At 38.8% G+C, this 16022-nt stretch overlaps 1 long non-coding RNA gene across 1 annotated transcript; it reads right to left on the reverse strand.

Annotated features, from left to right (window-relative positions):
* Positions 1–5815: 5815 nt before the first annotated feature.
* On the reverse strand, positions 5816–11249 carry LOC139608933 (uncharacterized). The gene is made up of 3 exons (XR_011685116.1): positions 8808–11249; positions 6620–6701; positions 5816–6502 (listed from the first exon to the last, which is right to left on the reverse strand). It is a non-coding gene; the product is annotated as an uncharacterized lncRNA (long non-coding RNA).
* Between the last annotated feature and the right edge of the window lie 4773 nt (positions 11250–16022).

The following is a 16022-nucleotide window of genomic DNA, read 5'->3' on the forward strand; positions in this document are numbered from 1 at the left end:
TGCATATTTTTACAATACTATGCTTATTGAAAGAAAAAATAAAAGTTAACCATACCTGATCCATGTTGCAACTGTCCCCAGAGTTGGGGTCATTTGCAACATCTGAATTCTTCCATTCAAATAAATATTATGAATGAAATGTCATATCTAATCACTTTTAAATGGTAGCAGACTGATGTAAGTTTAACATATAAAAGAATTGTTGGACAAGTCCAAATAGTCTCTGAGTAACTGAGAGAAATGCAAAAAGGGTTGCAACCATCCACAGTCTCTTTTACTAGCAGAAGTTAGCAGCCATGCTAGCGGCTCTCTGAGAGAGACTGTACTTAGGCGCAGCGATGCAGTAGGATTCCTCCTTTGTTTGTTTGTACATAATGTCATGGCCTTCTGTCTGGTAAATGTTGAGGTAATTCAGTGGACGAGTGAAAATTTTGACTTGCTTGTGGCTCTAATTTAACAATTTCATGACAATCCCTCCACTGTATTGCAGTCTGGATGTGAGTGGTTGCAGCTAGCTTGGCTAATAAAATGTTAGTGAATATGGTACTGTAGCAACCCAGTGTTTGCTATGTCACGTGAAATATATGTGGCTATTGTTAACCAACTGGTTGCTTATCTGTATACAAACTCCAGTGTGGAAATTTCCCAAACTTCCCTCCAAATGTTGCTGTCATGGCGCTGGTGTGTAGGGTTACACAGACATAAGATACGCTAATGCTTTTTGCTTCTGTAATTAAAGTAGACTGAAATGCCCAGTTTGTAGACCTACTGTATGTTTGGATGGTTTGAGGTCTCTTGTTACTTGTTATCCTGTCCTTCCTGATCCAGACTCTTACAGTCTGATAAAAAAGAACCGTCCGGAAATGGCAGAACAGGAAATATATAATTCCCTAATCTGCTTCTATCCTTGTTCCTCCAGACTACAAGAGTGTTTTGTGGGATGCAGAGCCCTTTGTCCTTTACTTCATGACAGTTTTTATATACTGGAGAAGACGAGGAGGCAGTCTTGGTGAGGCTCCACAGCTGTGTGGATTAAGCGGGGGCCTGCAGCTTGACCACAAAAGGAAAAATACAGCAGGGACTCACACAGTCACACAAAAAAATCAAGAGAGTGAAAGAGAGGAGATAATCATTGCAGAATGAAGTCATGCTGCTGTAATAAGCACTGTAGCTGCATGTGATCTGCACAACATGTATTCCTCAGTACTTCACACTGTGCTAAGATTAGCAGTTTTGAAAAACCTTATCTCATTTATATTTCATTTATTTAACCTTCCTCTCCCCATAAATGCTGTCAAAGAATTATTAAGCCTTATCATTTAGATCATTACAGAGAAATGAGTCATTTAGCCACTGATTACTGCCAACAGAAAAGCTTTTGATCTTAGCAGGAGTTCAATCAACAGTAATCAACATTATTAAGTATCTCCCTTAGAATAGCTTTTTTTTCATTTTTGCAATGAGTTTAGAACATAAAACAACACAGCAGTATTACGATAGAGACCATGCATTTCTAAGAATTGCAACTGCAATAGATTTAAAAAAAATATAGAATCTGATGCAGCAAAAAACAGATATATCTTTTAATTCAATGCAGTAATTTTATTTGTCAGATTACCCACAATGCAACTCAAACACTAAACGTTTAGGCTGGAGGATCAGGTGTGTTTTACCAGTGGAAGCTAATGTAGGTGTTGTGTGAAGAGTGGGAAAGGATAACTAGAGAAAAGCTCAAATCCAGCCGCTTGTTGGATTGTTGGCTCAGGAAAGTAACAGAGGTTGATGCTTGCAGGGGTTTCAGACTTTGTGCAACTATCCAGTCCAATGAGCACTTGTTCTTTGACGTCTCTCATTGGTTTGGTTTTTGCAGAAGATGTGAGTGTTTTTCTTCAGTTTGAAGTTGTTAGTACACTTCTTTGGAACCGCTTGTTGGATGACCAGATAGCGTCAGAAACTCCCTACTACCAATATATCAGATAAGGGGGTGGGGGTTTGAGTCTGTTGTTGAAACCAGTGATGACTGGCCCGCTGTGTGGAGGAGAGAAAGGAGCTAGGGTTTGAACTTGAGTTTAATCTTGACACACTTGGTGTGTTTCCATTAACCTGCCTAAACCGCAATTTGAAATTGTGAACTTATAAAAACAAAAAACTCTCCAATGTTGTGAAAAAATGTATCCGCTCATATGAGATGGGTTCCCAGACTGTTTGATGAAGCAATATTTTGCAAAATTGGAAATGGAAACAATGTTTTTCAAGTATCATGCCCCAGGGAACCAGTCAACTGAGATGCAGACTGCTTGAAATCCATCATTACATTAAATTGGAATGATAATGTGAGAGGAGAAAACCCAGATTTATTTGCATAACGTAACTCTGTGGAAACACTGACCATTCGCAATTGTGTTTGGTTGACCTTTCTAAAAAATTGTCTCTATTTTTTACAAAACTGCAGCGGAAACCCAACTATTGTCTTGCATCTCTTTTCATGTGAGAAACACTATCAATGCTCCCTCTCTCTCTCACGCTCTCTATGACTCAGTCTTCACTCAGCCATCTAGCGTCACTGTTCAGAACAACAATAAACATTTTTGATTTTCAGTGTGGTTGGACAACATGTCATTCAAACCAGCTCTGTTTGAGCATAATCCGACCTCTGGCGCTCTCATCAACTTGCCACAGACTGTTCAGTGAAAAAGCTTTCATCAACCCATTATACGCCACCTGCCCACCAACGAACAACAGTGGATTTACAGTCATCAGGTAACCAGAAACTTAACTCCGAATGAATTCTGATGTGGCTCCGTGGAACACAGAACAACACTGTTAATAGGTGCAACTTTGTGGACGCATTTCTCTTAAGGCAATAATATGTTAATTTTGTGTTTACATCTTTTTTCCGCTGTTAATAATAATAAAAAAGTTTATTTTAATTAAAACTGCTTCTAATTTTTTGTCCCCCTCTTTCAGTACATACTTTCATAGTTTCTCTTGACACACACTGTGATCCCTGGCTTGAGGATTTAAGGAATGTGTCCCTCATCGAGCTCCACAGTTGCCAAAGAAAAGAGGTGTTGAGAGACAAACCAGAACCCACCCTTGTTTATCTCTGTTCATATCTGCGAGCAAGGCTCTCACTAGAAGTCCTGTTATTAACTGTGAGTTATTGTGCTGCAGAAGAATAAGACACCCATGAAGTGAGCTGGCAACACAGGGACAGCATGGGCTTCAGTGTGTATCTCAAGTGTTTATTGTTCTCACATAATGACTATTGTTAGCAGCCTATTGTAGCGCTCTTATCTACTTCCTCTGCCTTCATAAAATGAGGTTAAACCACTCAAGCATGTACTTCATGCTGTCTTTTATAAAACTTAGGAACATTAGGTTTGCATGTGAAAATTGTGACAAGAAAATCATAATATAACATATTAACTGACACACATAGCTCAGTGTGTCGAAGGTAGAATAGCTGGAAGCCACCAGAGCAGTGAGACTCTCCCTCTGTCCAAAATAACGATGGAACATCTTGTCCGGCTAAAAAAAACGACTGGTGCGACTAAACACAAAACAAAAATGTATTTCAGGCGTCTGGCTGGACTTAACCGTGCAGGAAAAAGCTCAGCATTTGACTTTGTTTAGATTCCGATGTGTTAAGACCAAGATGGATGGAAATCTCCCTTCCACAACCCCTGAGTGTGAAGGATTCCTCTGGAGTGTCTTTTTCAAGTCAAGTCATGTTTATGCCTTCAGTTCAGACTGTGATTTAGAGGTTTCTTTGAATGTGTTTTCTGCAGGTTACAGACTTACCTCTGTCTGGTTTTTTAGACAGGTGCCCAATGTTTTGGAGAACAACCCACTATTAAAATCATTACCTAAAAAATGTTTTCTCATGTTTGACTGAGCTCTTCTTCCTCCCATCTGGTGACATTATCGCAGCAGTCCTTTCTGAAAATCATTTGCTTGATCAATAAATGATCATGATGGTGACTTCCTCTGGTGTGTGATGATGTGGCAGACCGAATCAGTAAGTATTACATCATCTAATAGGGATTGGGCAAATGAACTCATTCACACCCTGATGGCCTCTTTGCCAGTCAGTACATGAGTGGATATGCTTATTTGCCTCTAAGCATCTGGAGGATACAACCAACTCCCTTTTGGGACTGAAGCCAGTTAATACCATGACATGTGTTTCTCAGCTTGAGTTTGTCGCAGTTCATGGAAAGTACACATTTTCAGCTGAAGTTGTTTTTTTGAAAAATGAAACTAGCATGAAGTGCCAAAATTGCACTTCTTCGAATGGCCGCTTGTGGCTGGCTCCAAGAGTGAGGCAGTCCCTCCAAACTCTCATGTTAAAATGCCCAACTACAATAAACAGCTAATTTCCTCCTTTATGACAATTATACAGGGAGTGATTTTTATATAACTAATCTTTTTAAATTTCATGAAGACTTAAAGTCCTGCATAATTGACATATGCTTGCCACAAAGCAACATGCACCGACGTCTCAGCTCCACATGCCCCACCTCTTCGCCCATTTTTAGATTTGCTGGGAGTTTGGCAGAGTCAGGCCCTGCCAAGATGACGACAGTGGAGCAGCCCCCTCTGAGCTTCAAAACCATGGGTGACGTCACGGAGGCTATGTCCATCTTTATTTACAGTCTATATATATATATATACTGTTGGGGCCAATTTCACCAACATAGGCTTGGTTTTATCTTTACTAGGGACATTTTTTGTCAGATTGTCAAAATAAGTCCTGCACTTGTTCTCTCTCCTTTTTCATTCGTATGCACATAAAGGGCCTGACTGCATAAAGTTTACATGAATTGAATATGTGTTTGATGATATAACTTGCCTTTGTCATGATTTTTATATTATTTTAAAACAGATATTTTACATATAATATCACTTTGTCGAATGAAGACGTTTTCAATCCTGACCATTTCAGCTGGTCAACAGTGTGTGATGCTGTCTGAAGCTGAGTTATATCATGGTTGAGTATCCCCCATATCCCACTTTGTATCATAATAACTAATGTGTTTACAGAAAACACACAAACCTGGTGACTTATAGTTTTGGCATAGATATTACTGGTAACAGGGGGGAGCTGAAATAGCTTGTATGAGATGGGTAAAATTCAGGAATTCAGCAACACTCTGACATTGGTAGAGACTTGTCCATACTGCCCATATGCAAATCTATACCCATGGCTTAAAGCATTTCATCTTAGCATCTCATAGAGTCATTAGTATGGGTGTAAACTCTTAGGCTGTGTCGATAAGCAGTCCCTATTCACTTGTTATCTCCTCTCTATATATGGAGTAGCAGTAAATTGAGATTTTGGACACTTCATCAGAATTTTGCATGGCTGTCACCAATCAGTCGTAATCAGCTAAATGAGTCTTTTATAAGGAATCAAGGTCAAATTTTGCCCTTAACTGTTTTCTCAACTTTCTAGTGAAGTATATTTTTAGTTGGGATGCCTGACTTTCTCAAAAATTATTTTTGGCTTTCAGTGGAATTATGTTAGAACCCAAAGATTTGTTTCAGGACCAGAAACCTCTCTTGGCATAAAAATGTCATTTTGTTAAATTGTACATTTGTTCAAATTATTACCACAAAATACAGTTGTGCTTTTGCACCAAAATACAGATGAGCAATGATCTGTTCTCTGCTGTACTGTACTGCATAGTACATGATTTATTTGATAACGGTTTTTTGAATTAGATTTTCTATGTTTTCAATTTTTATATGTCAAAGGTTTTATCTGTCGAGTTTTCACATTGAACTGAAAAGAAATGTGTAAGGTTGTTCAGAATGCACTTTTGCTATAAATGAAGATCCCACAGACACTCATAATTAAAAAAGTACACATTCTGATATACACTATGAAATATATGTTAATGAACCTGAATTTTAAAAGATGTCCTTGTGAGGCTCAGAGACAACAGAAACTCTCCACACCAAAGTGCAAACCTGTAACTGAGCCAAAGGGAAACAATTAGAGGATGTTATCAGTGGGTACAACGCACTTAGCCACCCTATCTGCCATTACACATAGTAATGTACTGAATCCCTCTGGATGCCAAGCATTTATTTGGCCTCACCCACACTGTGCAGCTCTTTTTTTGTCATCCACGTCTGTGCTGCAAGGTTCACAGATTTAAAATGTCATGAGTGACAAATCATGTCCCTGCAGCTCCTGACAACCTTGTTTGAGGCAGTTTCCTAAACTGGAACAACAGTGAGGGTTACTATTATGCTGCCTCAAAGCTCAGCAGATGCTAACATAGCATTAAAGTTCCTCTCCAGACTTGATAAAGCAGTTTTACTTAAAAAAATCAGTGACTCAGGATGCCCCGGTGGCTCACCTGGTAGGTTGCGTATCATAAAGGCGAAGTCCTCACCAAGGCGGCTCAGGTTTAGTACGACTGGTGGCTCTTTGCTGCATATTATCCCCACTCTTTTTTCCTGACTTTCCTGTCTCTCTCACTGTAGCTCTCTGAATAAAGGCAAAAAATGCCCCCATAAAAAACGTTTTAAAAAACATTAGTAATTCACAGATGCTTTTTGGCAGACACATGATGTCTCAAAGTGGCTGGCAACTGAAACTGCTTACCTTTGTTTCTTTAATAACTTATGAACCAGATGTTCAGCAGGTTTTTACCGGCAGCTGAATTATCCACAGAGAGCTCCTCTCCCTAACAAACAGACCAGGTGATTAAAACCAGTAGAAACAAAGAATACTTTAAAAATCAGTGATTTGCCGATGCTCTTTGGCGGACACAGAGGACCTTGGAGTGGATGGGAGCTGAGCTACCTAACATTTTCCTGGCCTTTTTCTCTGATAACTTAAGATGCAGACATCCGGTGACTAAAATCCTTCATCCAGTTAAAATATTGTTGAAAATAACCACAGCACAAGTGTATCTTAAAAATGTGTCTCAAAACCAAATAAAAGTCCATTTTGAGCTTCTGGCAGAGAACTGCCACACTGACACATGAGCATAGGAGATATGATGTCATTGACAGGTGACCAAATGAAACAGACCATGATTACCATGATTAGAATCACATATTTCTTCAGGTTTTAGAATTGCTGGAAACATTTGGGATAACGTGAGAACGCAGCTCAAAAAAAAACAAACAAACAAACAAAAAAAAATATATATATAAAACATAGGTCTAGTCATTTAAATTTGGAAAAGTTACATATTGTAACTTTAAATAAAAACATCATATGGACATTAAAAACTTGATTTTCATCAGAGGGCGTCTTTAAGGGTTTTCTGTGTAGGCTTGGTCTTTTTGTTTAGCCCTTAGCCTTCTGAGAATAAAACTATCCAAATAAAACATCCAGGAAGTATCCCAAATTGTTTATGGACAACGGGGCTCAATTACTCCCATGAGGAGGGCCCATTATATTTGGAGGTCAAGAGGAAATTGCAGCAGGTGATTGGATGAATGATACAGGAATGAAAATGATTACAAATCAAACTGTTTGACATTGAAAGGAAAGTGGAGGGAACAATAGTATCTGGTGTTATTGTTTTAGTTTGTGTCAGCAGAGACTTGGGGCCAGATATGGACAAAGAATGACCTCACATCACAGATGACTACAGCTATTTGTCATGTGCGTTTCATAGAAACTGGTCTTCACAATTCACCCTATGTAAAGGTGTTAAATAAATGTGACAAATTACTCCCTTGATACTTCCATCGGCTGTCATGTACAAATATATGCATCACAGCTTATATCAACACTTAATGATTTCTGACCATGGGTCTGCATTAGTGTATTTGCAGAGTAGTGTGTTGTTTGTTGTGGTTTCAGATTTGTAGTGAACTCGTGCAGTAGACTGAGGGTTTGTTTGTGTGTAAGATAAATCCTGTCTGGAAAGTTTGGCGAAAAAAAAATCAAAAATCAAAACACATTTGGAATGACTTGAATGTTTGAATGATTTTTGACTTTTGGCCTAAACATGAGTTGGTTTCTTCTTCGCAGCTGTGATGAGCCTGGGTCTCTTCACATGCTGAACTGATCAGTAATATGTCATATGTAAACAGTGATGAGGGTGGTGTCTCTATTATCCTTCAGTACAGAGGGAAAAGTGTAAGGAATGGATTACACCATGTCTGTTCTAACGTAAACTGCAAATGTTAGCATGTCAAGCTGATAGGATAACTGCCTACAGTAGTAACCTGTCGTTACTTCCAGGGCCAAGACGGATTTCATGCTACATTATTAGTGGAGTTTTAGGTTTAAAAAAAAAAAAAAATCACAAAAGCACATTGATGCTGAAGTGTTTCCCAATCCAGCAGGTCCTGGATGCTGCTATATCAGGGTGCAGGCTAACGTCATTAGCTCTGTCCTGCTCAATTGTATTTGGGTTTACAGTTTCCACTCTAACAATCCCAGCCAAACTCAGTATTTAAAATAGCATTGCATTTGCCAAACACATTCCTCATTATTAATGCTTTCTCTCTTGTAACATTAAGAGTGTTTGACAACACAAGAAATAAAGCATATAATAGTTTTGCTCGTGAGCTAAGCAGCCAACAGGGTTATGTTGAAGCCATAAAGATACTTTTATTGGAGTCCTGTTTTGCAAGAAGCAAGTTAGAAAAAAGTCAGCTGGAGACGGCGATTTCAGCCAATGAGCTAATGCTAGCTTGATTAGCTAGCTAGCTGCAGCTGATAAAATCAGATAGCAACAGTTGGCAAACTTGATGATTCCCAGCTTGAAATTATGGGCAACTTTTGTCTTAAATCAACGACCCACTTGAAAAAAAAATTTTTAACTTACCAAAATGTCCGGAGGTAAATCTGCCATCCTTATTACTGTAAACTGCATATGTGCTGTGCAAGAAAGGAAAGCTTGATAACTGTACAGCAGTTAAGGAAGCACAGTGAATGGTCAGTTCAAATAAGCAATGCCACGAGTTGAGCAAACGCACAGAGGCGCCAGTGTTAACGCTATATTCCATCAATAGGACTAAACCGCAACAAGCTGCAGCCACTTACATAAGGGCCACAGCTTGCAGTAACTGGAATGGTTTCATCTGATTTCTAAAAATATCTCATGACAGGTGATATACAAATGTTCACATAAAATTTCAAGTGTTTGACTACAACAGGAAGTGATAGAAGAGATAGAGAGCTGTGCTGATGTGCTGCAGAGGGAAGAATCTGCGGCATCTGGTCTCAATCAAGGAGGCCACGGGCGGGAGAGACTCTCTGGCTGGCACTTAGTGAATGAGGCCTTTATGAGAGGCTTGGACATGATACTGTGAACTAAAAACAGCCAGTTCAAGCACACTCTGACATTTAAATGAGCTTCTGGCCATGAACATGTTATGCTGCCACACATACACAAACATATTAGTAGGGGAGTGAGTGTGGCTCGTAAAACTAAATTCCAGTATGTATTTGGTAAGGAACTTGCTATTCTTGTCTCAGAAAGAAAGTTACTATGAAATGAGCGTGGTTGCATCAGTAAACATGCAAAATCAGCACAGTATGCTAATGTTTTTCTTTTAAACAATGTGTTTCTGTTCAGCAGATTGGAACTGAACCCCTCCTGTCTGGTTATATTTAATTACCAGTGTTCCTGTTTTCTCTTCAAACACCTTGCTGTTTCAGCAAAGACTACTTGCTAAATGTGAACTTTTCCCAGAGACCCTTTCCCTGCTGCAGTTCATATTGAACTTACTCATTATAATTGATTAGTATTAATTAATTTTTGTCAATGAAATTAGATTAAAAGTAAAAATATTTAGGTTAGTCACGGTGAGCCTGTTGTTAGTATGCTGATATTAGCATTAGCTCGAGGCACTGTGGCTAGCATGGCTGTAAGCATGGCTGTCTAAATCTTTCAAAAAATGCATTTCGACATTTTCTCGTATTGTGGTATCTTTGGGTTCATATATGTGTGTGTATAATAGTGTCTGACCTGTTTTGCATCTCTTTACAAAGCTCTGCAGCTGTGAAAACTGTATAACTGTTTCAAGTGTTTACTGAACGACTAGTTCTCAGTGCTCGGCCACAGGTATCAGTTAGCTAAAGGTCTGAATCTGGCCTTGAGATCAATCTGGTCTTTCATGTTTGATGAAAACACACTAAGCTTGCCCTGTCCTGTAAACCTCGCCCATACTGAGACTCACAGACGTACTGCAGAGAGCCACAGTGAATATTTTGCTTATCAACTGTAAAATGGTTTGTTTTGAATAAACATCATTGCTGGGAACGTGCAAAATGAGAACTGCCTCCTCTTTGCCCCATATCATTACGAGGAAAGGACTTATAGATGCCGTTTACAGCAACACATGCATCCTGTTTATATTATGTTATATCTGTTTATACAATTTGAAAGCCTAGTTTGTTTAAACAGCATCATTGCTGTCTATTAAAAGAGCATTTCCAAAGTCTTTGCATATTCATAGACCAGTATCTGCAAATCACACTCACTTTACAGTCCTGCCAACCATTTTCCAAACATCAGTGTTTTGAACATTTTCCTTCTGTGCCTCCCAGGTAGTCTTTGTTTTCTGTTAATTTCAGTATGCTATAAAAGCCGACTTGTTCATTTTCAAGTTGATTTTACCGCAACTGCTGCCTGGAGGTTTGGAGGGATACATTTCAAAAGTGTTCAGCATTGTGCAGGACAACAGACAGACCTGTCATAATGTAATCAATTTTCCCACCCAAAAAATTAAATTGCACTTATTTCATTTAATTCCCAGCATCATCTGAATAAAATCCACTTGATCTGGATGAACTGGAAGACTGTAAAGTGGAGCAGGAGATGGAGATGCAGGACTGAGAACTGATTTTGAAGTCTGAAGTTCAGTCAGCATTGTTCCCCGTTCACCAGTTTCTGCAGGCAGAGTTAGGCTCCTCTTTTGTTATACAAGCAAAACAACACAAATAATAGTCACAGCAAACCTTCTCCTAATTAAGCCTCTTTGTTGACATGGCGCCATAAATCAAGATAATGAAGTCAGTTCCTTGTAATTATCTAATTTACAGTAAGTCTATAAATTCCACATTATTAGTTCATTTATTTATTGTCCCTACTCTACACATGAAATATGCAGTGAATTTCATGAACTGCTGTTCTAAAACCAAATGCCCTCCAGGCAACAAAACATACAGTACAACCCAGTCCTTTTATTTTGCATGGATTCTGTTTGGTGTTGGCGTCCTCATTGAAATGACAATGCAGGAGTTGTCACACTATCACTACTCTGTGAGCCATTTTTCACCCTGAGGGCTGTCTGTTAAAATTATGAGATGACTATTTTTCTTATCATGTATGCATCTTTTTATTCTGACCAATTTATTTATGGGATGCCCATCAGACCATAGCTCATTGTGAAATTATGAGTTATTACATAATTTTGTTTAAGTAATTCAAAATTGTGTTCAAATTGTCACAATTATAACCTACAGTAGTTATTAAATAATAATTTTGTAAAATGATTTTGTAATTTGACCCTTAAAGACAAAATTATCTCTCGTAATTAACTCATAATTATGAATAGATAAGCCATAATTATGAGTTTTTAAACCTGAAAACATAAATCGAAACATTAACTGGGTTGAGATAAGGCAGCTCTATCGCTGCTATTAGGAATATCTGTACAGTTTTGTGAACTTCATGGCAATAATGAGACATTACAAAATAAACAACAAATTGTTTTCCGCCATTCCTGTGTGAATCTGCCTTAGTAGATTAAGCTTGTGATGACTGGGCCAATTCAAAACAGGAATGGATTTAATTATAACCTGATTTCACAGATGATCTCTGAACATGTATCGGTATAACGGAAGATATTTGGGCCTTATATAACGTAACATCCAGTCCAGTAAGACATGATTTCTAAACTTTCCCCTTCCTGTCTTTGACAGGTCGTTGTGGTTGCCAGTCGTGGCTCTGCTAACACGCCTTGCTGTTATGTTGGATTGGTCCTGGCACAATTTAAGGCTCTGCACACCGGAGTCCAGCAAGTGACTCCACTACCATGTGGAAAAAATGAGGGTGAAAAAAAAATTTAATTACAAAGGACAGACCATTTGGACTTTCCAAGATTTCCTAAAGGTCTCTTTTCAGTGTTTATAGTAGGCCTGATGAAAAATGCCAGGGTAATCAGAGGCTCTGCAGTGGAGATCCACAACTATTAAACTTTATATGACTTGTTATGTTGTAATATGTTTTTCCCTTTTTTTGGTAACATGGCACTTTTTTAAATTTAATACTTAAACAAGAAAATTTTCCAAATTGAAAAACTCTGTCATTGTTTGGTTGCTAAAAAGACCTTGGTCAAAAAGTTTCCTACAGTTTGATTACAAGATGCCACTTGAAAAACTTGCTGCTCTGATCATTATTTTTATATTAACATTGGATCAAATTGCTATACGTTGAATGTGAAAGGCTTCATTCATAGTGATGAACGTTTTAGCTTCTTTCAGCTCATCGTTTTGGTTTTCGGACCAACAACTTCATGGTTTCAGTTCACTCTCACCACTTTGATCAGGGCTGCTTCCCACAAAAATAGATTTGTTTGTTTTTAGTGAGAAAGACCAACAATATGCTACCTGCCCAACACCAAACAGCAGACAGACACAGTTAGCAACTAGCTGGTAAACATAGTGTAGCATTTAAAGAGCAGATATTTCTCTCAGGAGTTGGTGGAGACCAAAAACAGAGCTACAAGTAAAGTGAATATTTGACATTAACCAGGTGGCCAGAAACTAAACTTTAAAAGAATGATCATGTTGATCTGTATCTGCTGGATGTGTAAATAAGCAACTGTTTGCTAACAAGTGAGCCAAGTATTGTATTTCTAGTTTGTTGCACTCATGGGATAATCAGGAATAATTTTTATATCCAGCACCCACAGTTTGGTAGGAACAAGATTAATGTCACTGCCCAGAGCAGAAGTGCGTGTGTGTGTTAAATACTCTGAACAATGCTCTGTAAAAGAGTGAAAATATTGATGAATATGAGTTCAAAGCTCAATTTGTAATAGCATGTAATGATAATAAAATGACTTAAACTAAAGCTCTACTTAATCAAGGAGATATTTTAGTGCGCTGACCAGCGCTCAGTTAACTTGAACTTTGTGTGTCATGAACCAACATTATTTCTCACTGCCATTAGGGCCAGGAGATATCCATCAGTGATCTCTCTCTCTCTGCAGCTGACCTTTTTAAAATGATGCAGTCTCTGTGACTCACTGGCCAGATCCTGTTCATATTCATGAAAGTGCGCGCTCTCATTTCATTTATACAGCAACTGAATGATAAGTGACTGCCGTCATTTCACACTCTGGTGACTCAAGAAATCGGCTGTTCATTACATACGCTTGGTGAAAGACAGGAATGATAATGTGAGCAGCTCAGTGACTACTGTTCATTCGAGCAGCAGAAGTTACTGTATGTAGGAAGAGCCAGGTCATACACTATGGACAGAAGGCAGAGCAGAGGTCATGCAAATGTGTTTGACGTGTTTGAATTTGTATGATGCCATGGCAGCAAACAAAATAAGCCAATATTTACATGGTGAGTGCGTCAACATGCAATGAATAATGGTGGAGGCTTATTTCTGCAGTGACCATGGCAGTGATGATGTAGCACCCTTAGCAACCCAACAGAGAGGTCAGCTGAGGCACTTTGCAGCTTCTGGTGAAATTAGAAAGAAAGCAAATGTACCCTGAAGCTACAGTTAATGGCTGCACTTTTCTTTTACTAAGCTGTCACTGGAAAGAAACTGATGCACTAAATTGGATAACGATGATGTGTATGCTGCAGACTTTGCTTTAAACTACATGTGATATGATTTTTTTTCATGCACTTATGGACAGCGTAACAGCAGAAGCAGAACAAGCTGTAAACACAACAGTATCATCTTACAACAAGTGCATTGCATGGATAAGCAGGTGCGCAGGTGTTCCTGTGCTCGGTGAAGGCTTAGCCTTTATTATTACCCATAACAGTCACTCATAATCAGTGTCTACAGGCTCGCTATGTGTGTGTGTGTGTGTGTGTGATACTGCACATATACTCCCATGTGTCATGTGCAGACATGTGTATAACTATTTGTTGTGTCCCTTGTTGAATATCCCATGTGTTTAAATCAGCCTGAGGTTTAATCTCTCAGAAGGGTTTTCTCTGAAGCCTGTAGCCTCCTGAGTATCACTCTCTGCTTCTGTTTTGTTGCTTAATGTATTTTCTTGTGAATGTGGATTTTGTACCTGCTAAATGAATCTTTAATAAAAGACTTCACAGGAATCAACACTACTTGGAAACGGTTATCTGGAAATATCCACGAAAATCATTTGGATCTGGGGAGGATGGTTTGACTTCTCAGGAAGAGAAGTGTGGTATTTTATTTTTTTTCCCTGGTATTATTGAATTTTTTTAGTTTAGCCTTTCCTTGATACAGTTTATATTTACACAAGTAGCTGCATTATGGTGATGTGACTCCTTGCGTCATTGTGTTGGTTATATGACAATCAGACACACAGCTCAGCACAGCTACAGAAGTCATGTGATCTAATTCACCTTTTCATCTGCCCATACCCTTAGAGCTGCCTTCTGTGCCCATTTCACTCATTGGCAGTATAAACATGTTATTATTAGCTCTTAATCTAAAAATGGAGAGTGGCCTGAACATGCAATATTCTTTCACATTTGCCATGAATCTGGCAAACTGCTTGGCTTGCTTGTTTCCTGTTTGACTCCTTATTGCCGTATCTGCTATTATCATTGTAATTATATCAAGGTTTATATGGGTACATGATTAAACAAGTTGTATCAGTGCACAACACATATAACCCTGTGAACACTGTATATCAGAGAAATTATAATTCCTAAAAGATAGACGGATACTAGACAAAAATCATGTAATAAGTTAATCACAGGTGTGTTTGCTTGAGTAAGCTACCAGTTCCTGATGTTCACTGTTGATGTGCCAAAAAAAAGGGCAAAGTATGAGAGATTTTTAAAAACCGATATGCACCGGTTCCACAGAAATGACCTTTCGACCACTCAGATTTTGCAGACAGATTATGTTTCCAGTTATGTTCCTCAGAAACACAACTCCCCTCCACTCCACTTCTCTCCTCTCCCAAGACCCTACAGCCACGCTGGCAGGGAGACAGACAGGCGGACATACTTGAACTGCATGCGGTCAGTTGAGAAGCAGATAGTGAGCTTTTGCAGGACTGTGTTCGCCAGGAGAAGTAGGACTATGTGAATACATTATCTTACCCTGTTTTACACAAAGAATCCCCATTAAAATGAAAGAGCACACATTTTCTGATTGTCCTACTGTAGTTACTAATAATCCCTCTGAACCCACAAAAACCATGACTTTAAAACATGGGAAAATGACAGTCATCTCTACCCTCAATAAAAGCTCCATGTTATCAAACTTCACTTTCCCTCAGACACTGAACAATTGATTGCATATGAAAACCAGTGAGCATGACACGCATAGTTACACAAAAATGTCTGGACTAAAAGCGTGGTAATTAGGAGGTTTTCAACAAATAAATCCTGGAATGTTTTGTGGCTGTTTCTGACAGAAATGCAGAGGATAGTGTGACAAACAGACCCTGCAGGGACATGGGGTTGCTCCTGCAAAGGCCTGTGTTACTGTTGAAGTGGGAATTTTTAGTGGGCCCAGGGCAGCGTCATGAAATCAGGCATTTAATGTCCAAAAAAAAACCCTTATTAAGATCGTGATCTTCATGTTTGAGCTCTCTCAGCCAGGTGACGGTGGTTTTCAGAGATGTTTTGTTGAATTGATGTAGTGTATGCTGTCATCCAGTTGCAGTGTGCAACACAATACCTCTTTTAGACCTTATTTACAGCTGCTTTGCTGTGTGGTTTCCTGTTTTATGATGGGTCCCTTTGGTGCAAATTAAAATATGCAACTAATACAAGTAAATAGCATCCATGTGGAGTTAAGAAACCGAGGCAAAGGCTTTCTCTCTGCTGCTGGTTGGGGTGTGTG

Source organism: Trachinotus anak, unplaced genomic scaffold (assembly GCF_046630095.1).
Source record: "Trachinotus anak isolate AG129_WGS33_773 ecotype Australia unplaced genomic scaffold, CSIRO_AGI_Tana_v1 ptg000003l, whole genome shotgun sequence".
NCBI lineage: Eukaryota > Metazoa > Chordata > Actinopteri > Carangiformes > Carangidae > Trachinotus > Trachinotus anak.